This window comes from Callorhinchus milii, unplaced genomic scaffold (genome assembly GCF_018977255.1).
Source record: "Callorhinchus milii isolate IMCB2004 unplaced genomic scaffold, IMCB_Cmil_1.0 Scaffold33, whole genome shotgun sequence".
Taxonomy (NCBI): domain Eukaryota; kingdom Metazoa; phylum Chordata; class Chondrichthyes; order Chimaeriformes; family Callorhinchidae; genus Callorhinchus; species Callorhinchus milii.
This window is the reverse complement of record NW_024704774.1, coordinates 1,285,094-1,293,390: the sequence shown is the minus strand read 5'-3', so window position 1 is coordinate 1,293,390 and position 8,297 is coordinate 1,285,094. Positions and strand designations below refer to the sequence as shown.

General features: G+C 45.2%; 1 protein-coding gene across 1 annotated transcript in view; it reads left to right on the top strand.

The window, feature by feature from the left end:
- The first annotated feature begins 6,430 nt into the window (after window positions 1-6,430).
- LOC121851364 (osteoclast-associated immunoglobulin-like receptor) overlaps window positions 6,431-8,297 on the top strand; it is a 13,958-nt gene continuing 12,091 nt past the window's right edge. Inside the window, exon 1 of the mRNA XM_042345203.1 lies at window positions 6,431-6,463. The gene's annotated coding sequence lies outside the window, so the exon portion shown is untranslated. The remainder of the gene's footprint in view (window positions 6,464-8,297) is intronic.

Below are 8,297 nucleotides of genomic sequence, written 5' to 3'. Positions count from 1 at the left end.
GATACAGAATCCCTCCTCTCACACACTAAATCCTCGCCTCACTGTTATGTTGAACTGTTCTGAGCCCCAAAGGGTAATTTGTCAGTGTAATAGCTCACAATAATAATAATAATAATCCTTGCATTTGATATAGCGCTTTTCACGTCGGGAGGACGTCCCAAAGCGCTTCACAGAAACACTGTGAAGTGAATTGACTGTATATTTGTAGGCGAACGCGGCAGCCAATTGTGCACAGCAATGTCCACAAACAGGCGTAGATTGAAAATAACGAATAAAGCAACTATTTCACTGGCATTTGTACATTGTTGCTTTTGCGTACCGTTTTCCAAGCAGAAAGCAGGAACCCTGTTGTTATACGTACGATGGGAAAATCGCTTTCCATAGGTTATAATAACAATAATACAGTCACTAAATCGACATCTGTTCATGGGTCAATGCAATGCGTAATTTATTGGTGCATTTCACTCACTTAATATATATTTAATTCCCTCTAGAGCATATACAGAGAAGCGATTTGAGACGTCCCAAGGCTGGACAATGCGCTTTACCAAATGCAAGAATTATCATTATAAATTGAATTTGCTTTCAACTTTGCAGGCAAACAATGGGATTCAATGATCAACACATTATTATTCCTTTTAACATTATTATTATTATTTCAGTGGGCGGTGTGTGGTTTGGGGGTGGAGGGTAACAATATACATGAGGAAAGGGACTGACTCACTGTGCCCGAGTAGCAGTGGGCAGAGAGGGCGATTTGGGAATAACTATTCGAGTCTCATTTAGGTTTAAATAGAGAATTGACGGGGAAGCCAACGAGATGGAGTATAATCTGACACTGTGAGAGGGACAAAGGCTGTTTGGTGTAGAGAGGGCTTTACTGGGAATTGGGAAAGATACATAAAGAAACTACTCACACACCTTTGACTTGAAGTGAGTCCTGTTACAGTGACCAGCAGCTGGATGGGGAAGCCGGTCAAGGCAGCAGAGAGTGAGTGAGATATGGGTGATGATGGATGGGAAGGTGTAGGGAGAAATTGGAGTAAAGGAGTATGGCATGCGGTGGTTTTATAATTCATGGGAATAGAGGGGGTGACAAAGGGATGATGGAGGAGGAAGAGAAGGCAGCGAACATGATGGTCACTTTTCAGCGTATCATGGAAAGAAGTTTTTCACGACTTAACGACATCGTAATGCACTGTATTATGATACAAGCAATACTATTAATTCCTGACTGTCTGTCTCTATTGCCGTGTGTCTGTGTATCTGTATGTGAGTGTGTGTGTGTGTGTGTCTGTCTGTCTGTCTCTGGCTGTCCGTCTGTGTGTGTTTCTCTCTCTCTCTCCCTCTCTTTCTCTCTCTCTCTCTCTCTCTCTAGCTGTCTTTCTTTGAATCGTTAGTAAAGCTTCTTTGCTGCACACACACACACGCCTCTGTTTAATGTTAAGTGCAACCCGCTTGTTTTCGAATGCTTCACCTCTTTCCAGCGTAAAACGTCTCTGCCATATAATAATAATAATTGAATTAGTAATCCATCACTAAATATGGGACGCCGCCTCTTTTAGGCGAAACGTGCCAATGGTTTCGCCTAAAAAACAGTCTCGACGCTTTACAGTATATTTGTGAAGTGTTTGGTGGCGTCTCGTTGACGTGATGGGGCGCTGTATAAAATGCAAAGATTGTTAGTTTTGTTTGTTCTTTTCAGAAATATCATTGGTCTTGAGCATTGTGGTGATTTAACGGTGTGAGGAGGAGCTGATCACTGTTGGAATAAGAAGTTTGGGATTATTTTTTGACTTGAACGATGGACTGGGAGAGCAAAGCAGTTTGGGGATGTGTGTGAGGGAGAGGCGGTAGGTTGATCATGTTGGAGTCCACTGTCATCTTATAAGCCTTATAATCCTTGCATTGTATATGGATCCTTGTCACGACGCAAAGAGATTCAAAAAATATACTGAAGAGTTGATTGATTTTATATTTTCTTGGAAAAATAAATCATCCAATTGTGCACAGCAGTTTCCCAAAAACAGTCGCAGATTGAGCGATCGAATTAATATTTTACTCAATTATTTATTTTCTTGCTTAAAAAAGTCAATGCATGTGTTTTCTTTTTTAATTAAACATAGTTTTAATTATCTACGAATCGAGTAACAAGTGGGCTCCTACTTATTTTTAGGTAAACAAAGAGACGCGTGAAGTAAGGATAATTGCCTATCATTTTTTTTCCAACCAGGAATCGAACCGAGCTCCTCTCACTTCTGATATCATTGCTCAAACCACTAAGCTAAAATACAACACGTTATGTGCAGTGCTCAGCACTAATATGGTTCCCTCCTGATCCGAAAACTGCTGCATAAAAATGAGATTTATTGTATTGTTATACAGCGACATCTATTGGCATTTCACGAGAATGTCAGGAGTTGAAGTATCAAACCTAAAACCTTGGTTAGAATTACCAGAGTGTGCATTGTGGACTGTACACCATTAATATGAATATTCAGATTAATACCCTCCACTTCAACAGCGCCTTCATCAAACTCTACTTAAGATATCTTTCCTCCACGAATTCCCCCCACCATAACAGGACTTGTTAAATAGGTCAACTGTCAGACGAACATCTGTGCTGAGATCAAACCTTCTCTCTCCTCTTTAGTGATTTAGTTCCAGTGGTGTAGTCTGTCAATAACACGGAGAAATAATAATAATATTCCTTGCATTTCATACAGCGACTGATCACATTTGCCAGAAGTCTCAAAGCGCTTCAAAGGATAGGCTGCAAAATCTAGTGACTGTATATGTTGTGGATGAAACGCGGCAGCCAAAGGCACTCATCGAAGTCCCTCAAGCTGTCGAGGATTGAGTGAACAATTTATTATTATTATTTTTTAAAAGGATGATTACCCCAGAAAAAGCGATCCGCCATTCGACAACCAACCGCTTTCCTACTAACTGTGTTTTGCCCGATTGGGAATCAAACATAAATCCAGTCGGTTGCGAGACGAGTGCTCTAACATCTAAGCTACAGGACTTTAATGGATTGAAACTCTCTTTGCAAGAACTTTTCGTTTATATGTAAAACAACGAAAGCAGAGTTCTTTGGGGTAACATTGTGCCTCAACGCAAGTTGGGTTTGTGTACAGGGAAGTCATTGCCTTGCAGCACAGTGCATCTGGTCTTAACCCACAATAGTACGCGGCAGAGTCAGTGACAATGACACTGAGAATGATTAATGTGGTTTGTTCCTGATTCTTGTCCAGATGTGAAGTGAAACGGCCTTTGGCGTAATCTGCAGTGTTGTCTACCCCATTGGTATGTCTGTAGAGAATGTATTGGGGAGCCAGACCTGGGTGATGTCTGTACCAGTACAGAGCAGCATAGTTCGAGGTTGTGTTATATGAGCAGCTCAGACTCACTGAGTCTCCCTTTTGTTTGCTCAGCCCCGCTGTCTGCTGTCTGACTGGATCTCCCAACACCACATCTGCAACGAGAGGAAAGGATCAACTTGAAACACGGCTCCATATTACTCCTGTAGTCCAGTGGACAGTGCACTCATCTCGAAAGGGATGGGACTCGGGTTTTTTTCCCTGGCAGGACAGGGATAAATTTTGGGAAGTTTCCTATCAACACATACGCATCTGTTTACCGAGCCGTAAGTAGCAATCCAGTTGTTAATCGATTGGCTAAATAAAGTGTGGTCACTCAATCCACGATTATCTGTGGGGAAAATGCTGTGCGAATTTGGATGCCACTTTTCGAATACGAAATACGGAATCACTATAATAATAATAATAATAATAATAATAATAATAATCCTTGCATTTGATATAGTGCTTTTCACGTCGGGAGAGGACGTCACAAAGCGCTTCACAGAACACACTGCAAAGTGAATTGACTGTATATTTGTGGGCGAACGCGGCAGCCAATGGCGCACAGCAATGTCCCACAAACAGTCGTAGATTGAAAATGACCAATTTAATTATTGTGTTTGGTTTTGGAGGGATTATTATTAGGCTCTGTGTGGAGTAAGGAAACTTGCCCAAGGTTTCGCCCTCTGCCTGGAATTGAACTCAGGTCTCTCACTTGCAAAGCGAGTGCTCTAACCACTGAGCTACAGGACTCCACGTCCTGGTTGGAGGTACACTGGGGGCGGTGGGATTTTCATCACTGAGTGTGATGTTTCTGGGTGAGGCTGTGCCCGGGGCTGTGCCTCCAGTTGATGCGTCCCGGGGTTAGAGGATGCGCCGCGCGGTTTCTGGCCGTGTTGGCTGAGCACTGGGTGTAGGGGACTGTGCCTTGGAAGGATGTAAGTTGAGGAGGGTCTTTGCCACAAGCGGCGCTGTGCAATTTTGGGGGATGCGCCCCATGCGTGGGGCTTGAGCCTGGGGCGGGGACTGTGCCTGAGTTCTGTGCGCCCGGGTAGGGATGTCCCTGGGGTGCCGTTTATATCTCTCTGTGTTTGTGTATGAATTGCGTTACTTGTCCTCATACAAACCCGAGTCATTAACGCACTCATAGAACGACAATGTCTATCTCTGTGCACGTGTTTGTACAACTGTTAATAACGCCTTCACCGATTTAAGAAGAGAACTGATTTGCATCTCAAAGGGAAACGTCTTCCATGATCCAATGGCGCGGGGACGCTTTCGGGGATTTCCTACCGTTGACGAACTATATTTAAATAGACGGTTAATTAAGTCCCACATAATGAGGTTTGCACGATATTCCGCAACCAAATCATACAGTTCTCGTTCGACACATGTGTTGTAATATATACTGTACATATGTAGTAATATATTCTGTAACAAGTTGTGGTGGGAATCTGGGCCTCTATTTTGGGGGGAATCTCCAACCGTTATGTAATGTATAATAATCTTATGTAAAGTGTAATTATTTATAGTATTTAATGTCAAGTATGATAAAATGATATAACTTACAATCTATTGTCATGTTAAACAATTTGAAGGAATATTATCCTCGTATTTAATATGGCGCCAAAGTATCTCGTTGCGCATCACGGAATCTACCGCATGTGAAACGTCTCTATATTTTTTGCGCGAAACGGTGTCCATCAAAAGCTATGGACCGAGTGAACAACTTATTATATTTTTCAATGATTTATTATCCCCTGCAAAATGATCCCCCCTTGACTAATGGTTTAATTCTTGCTGCTCTGCAAACAGAGGCATTTGGAGCGCGGAAACTTGGCTAAAACTTCGCCCTGCTCGGCAGTCTAAATATAAAGCTTAAAAATGCAATGTGATGCATAATAATAATAATAATAATCCTCGCATTTGATATAGCGCTTTTCACGTCGGGAGAGGACGTCCCAAAGCGCTTCACAGAACACACTGTCAAGTGAATTGACTGTATATTTGTGGGCGAACGCGGCGGCCGATTGCGCACAGCAATGTCCCACAAACAGTCGTAGATTGAAAATGAACAATAATAATAATAATCCAACACAAGTATAAAAGTTTAGTATAGTTATAATAATGTAATGTAAAGTGTCACAATATAAATGATAACACCACTCTCCTTTGCTCGCAAACGTCGCTGCAACGAGTAGAGTTAATTGTATAATAATAAGCTGCTGCTGTTAACCTGACACCCGGGTTGTGGACTGAGTATCGCCGCCACTCACTACAACCATTATAATCATTGTTATTGCTGCTGTATTGTTTACCACCACGACAACCTCCCAATGCGATGGGCGCTCCGCACACGTATAATGTGTTGTATGTATAATGTGTTGTGGAGTCCTGTAGCTCAGTGGTTAGAGCACTCGCTGTGCGAGTGAGAGACCTGAGGTCAATCCCAGGCAGAGGGCCAAACCTCGGCCAAGATTCCTTACTCCACACAGAGCCTAATCATAATCCCTCCAAAACCAAAAACAATAATAAATTGGTCATTTTCAATCCGCGACTGTTTGTGGGACATCGCTGTGCGCCATCGGCCGCCGCGTTCGCCCACAAACATACAGTCAACTCACTTGACAGTGTGTTCTGTGAAGCGCTTTGGGACGTCCTCTCCCGACGTGAAAAGCGCTATATCGAATGCGACGATTATTATTATTATTGTTATTATTATTAAACAGAACCTTAATATTTTGCGTGATGTTTTACAGAGGGTTTGAGGGTGAGGCTGGTGAACAGCGGCAGCCCGTGTGCCGGGACCGTGGAGGTTTACCACGATGGACAGTGGGGCACAGTGGATGGCACTGGCAAAACCTATAAGTATTCGACCTGGGAGATGACGGCCGCGGCTGTGGTGTGTAAGGAGTTGGGCTGCGGAGACGCGCTGTCAGCACCAGGAGGCGCTCACTTCGGCGAAGGCTCAGGTCCCGTCGTGACGTGGGATGTGCGGTGCGGAGGGAGTGAATCGGCTCTGAGGGGTTGTCCCTCATGGCACTGGGGTCACCGTTACGGAGCTTCACACTCCTATGACGCCGGCGTCATCTGCTCAGGTAAATGCTTCACTGTCTGATCATATTTTATCGCTCATGTTTTCGGTAAACCACAGCTTGAGAAAATAGGTAAATGTTTTTGCCGACAGTATTATATGGTGGAGTCCTGTAGCTCAGTGGTTAGAGCACTCGCTTTGCAAGTGAGAGACCTGAGTTCAATTCCAGGCAGAGGGCCAAACCTTGGCCAAGTTTCCTTACTCCACACAGAGCCTAATAATAATCCTCCAAAACCAAAAAAACAATAATAATTGGACATTTTCAATCCACGACTGTTTGTGGGACATTGCTGTGCGCAATTGGCTGCCACGTTCGCCCACAAATATACAGTCAATTCACTTTACAGTGTGTTTTGTGAAGCGCTTTGGGACGTCCTCTCCCGACGTGAAAAGCGCTATAACAAATGCCAGGATTATTATTATTATAGCTTATAATTAAATCTGGGAGGTGGCGTCAATGCGCCTCGAGTCGTTATTCGGCGTCAGAGTTATTTATCGGCGTCATCTGCTCATGTAACCAACTCTGCCTCTGATTATCACCTTGTACTCGGAGGGGAGGGGACTGGTCATTACGGGCGGTGGAGCATTGGGGTTGCGAGCCAAGTTGGTGTGTAATGGTGGAGCGCAGAGTGTTGAGCAAAAGGGGTTGAGCACACGGGACGTATGCACATGGGTGGGTTGAGCGCAGGCAGCGGTGAGCACAGGGGCAGTAAGAATTGTGAGGGTGAGCAAAGGGGTGTGTGAACCCGGGTTGGGGGGTAGTTGGGGGTGAGCAACGTATGGATGAGGATAGGGCGATGATAAAAGGTCGTTGAAAGTATGGGGATGAGCACAGCAGGTGTGAGCACAGAGGCGCGAGCAGAAGTTGGAGAGAATATTTTGGGTGAAAGCAGTGGCGTTCAGAAAAGGGAGGCGAGGACGGAGATGGGGGCTCAAAGTGGGAAAGCATATAAAACAAGACAACCTGTTAATAATTGAGGACCTGGAGAGGGTCGAGGACTGAGTGGGAGCAGCAGGGAAGGTGAAAGCCACGTTAGCGTAAGTACACGGGGAGCGGGAGAGCAGAGGGGGTGCGGAGGGTGAGAGCAGGAGGCTGCGCACAGGTGGGTGAGCCCAGATAGTTGAGCAGAGAACAGGAGCACAAATTGCTGAGACGACTATAGTGGGAGCGCAATGATGGGGGCAGCACAGGGCCAGGGGTAAGCATAGGAATGCGAGCAACGTGTGTGCGCATCGGTGTGGTTTGAAGAGTGGCGGGTGAACACAGGCGGGTGAGCATTGGGAGGGTGAGCAAAGTGGGCGTTGGGCGCAAGATTGGGGTTCAAGTACAGGGAAGAAAGAGTAAGCACAGGGGGTAGGAGCACAGAGGGGTAAACTCATTGGAATGAATGCAAGTAGCTGTGCTCAGAAGGTGAGCTCAGATGAATGAGCAAATAGTGACGAGAATACGTTGCGGGTGAAGACAAGCGCGGTGAGAAAAGGAAGGTATGTAGAGGCTAGGTGAAAACATGTGAGGAGGATTGCGGGGTGGGGGGGGTTGAAGCAAGGTGTGAACATGGTGGGGGTGGGGGGAGGGTGCGGAAGAGGGCTGGATACTGAGTACAGGGTTAGTGAGCGGATGGGTTGCGTGCACAAGAGGTGAAGATAGGATGTTGATCACAGCGGGGCTTGGAAGCAAAGGGTGGGAGCACAGTGGTGTCAGTTGTGTGGCGTGTTTCTGCACAGGGCGACGAGCATAGGGATTGTGAGCACATAGGGGACGAAGAGTTCGAGAGTCGCATTTTAGTTAATCTAAGGCCGGACTGTATACAACCTCTCGATGGAGAGATATGCGTATG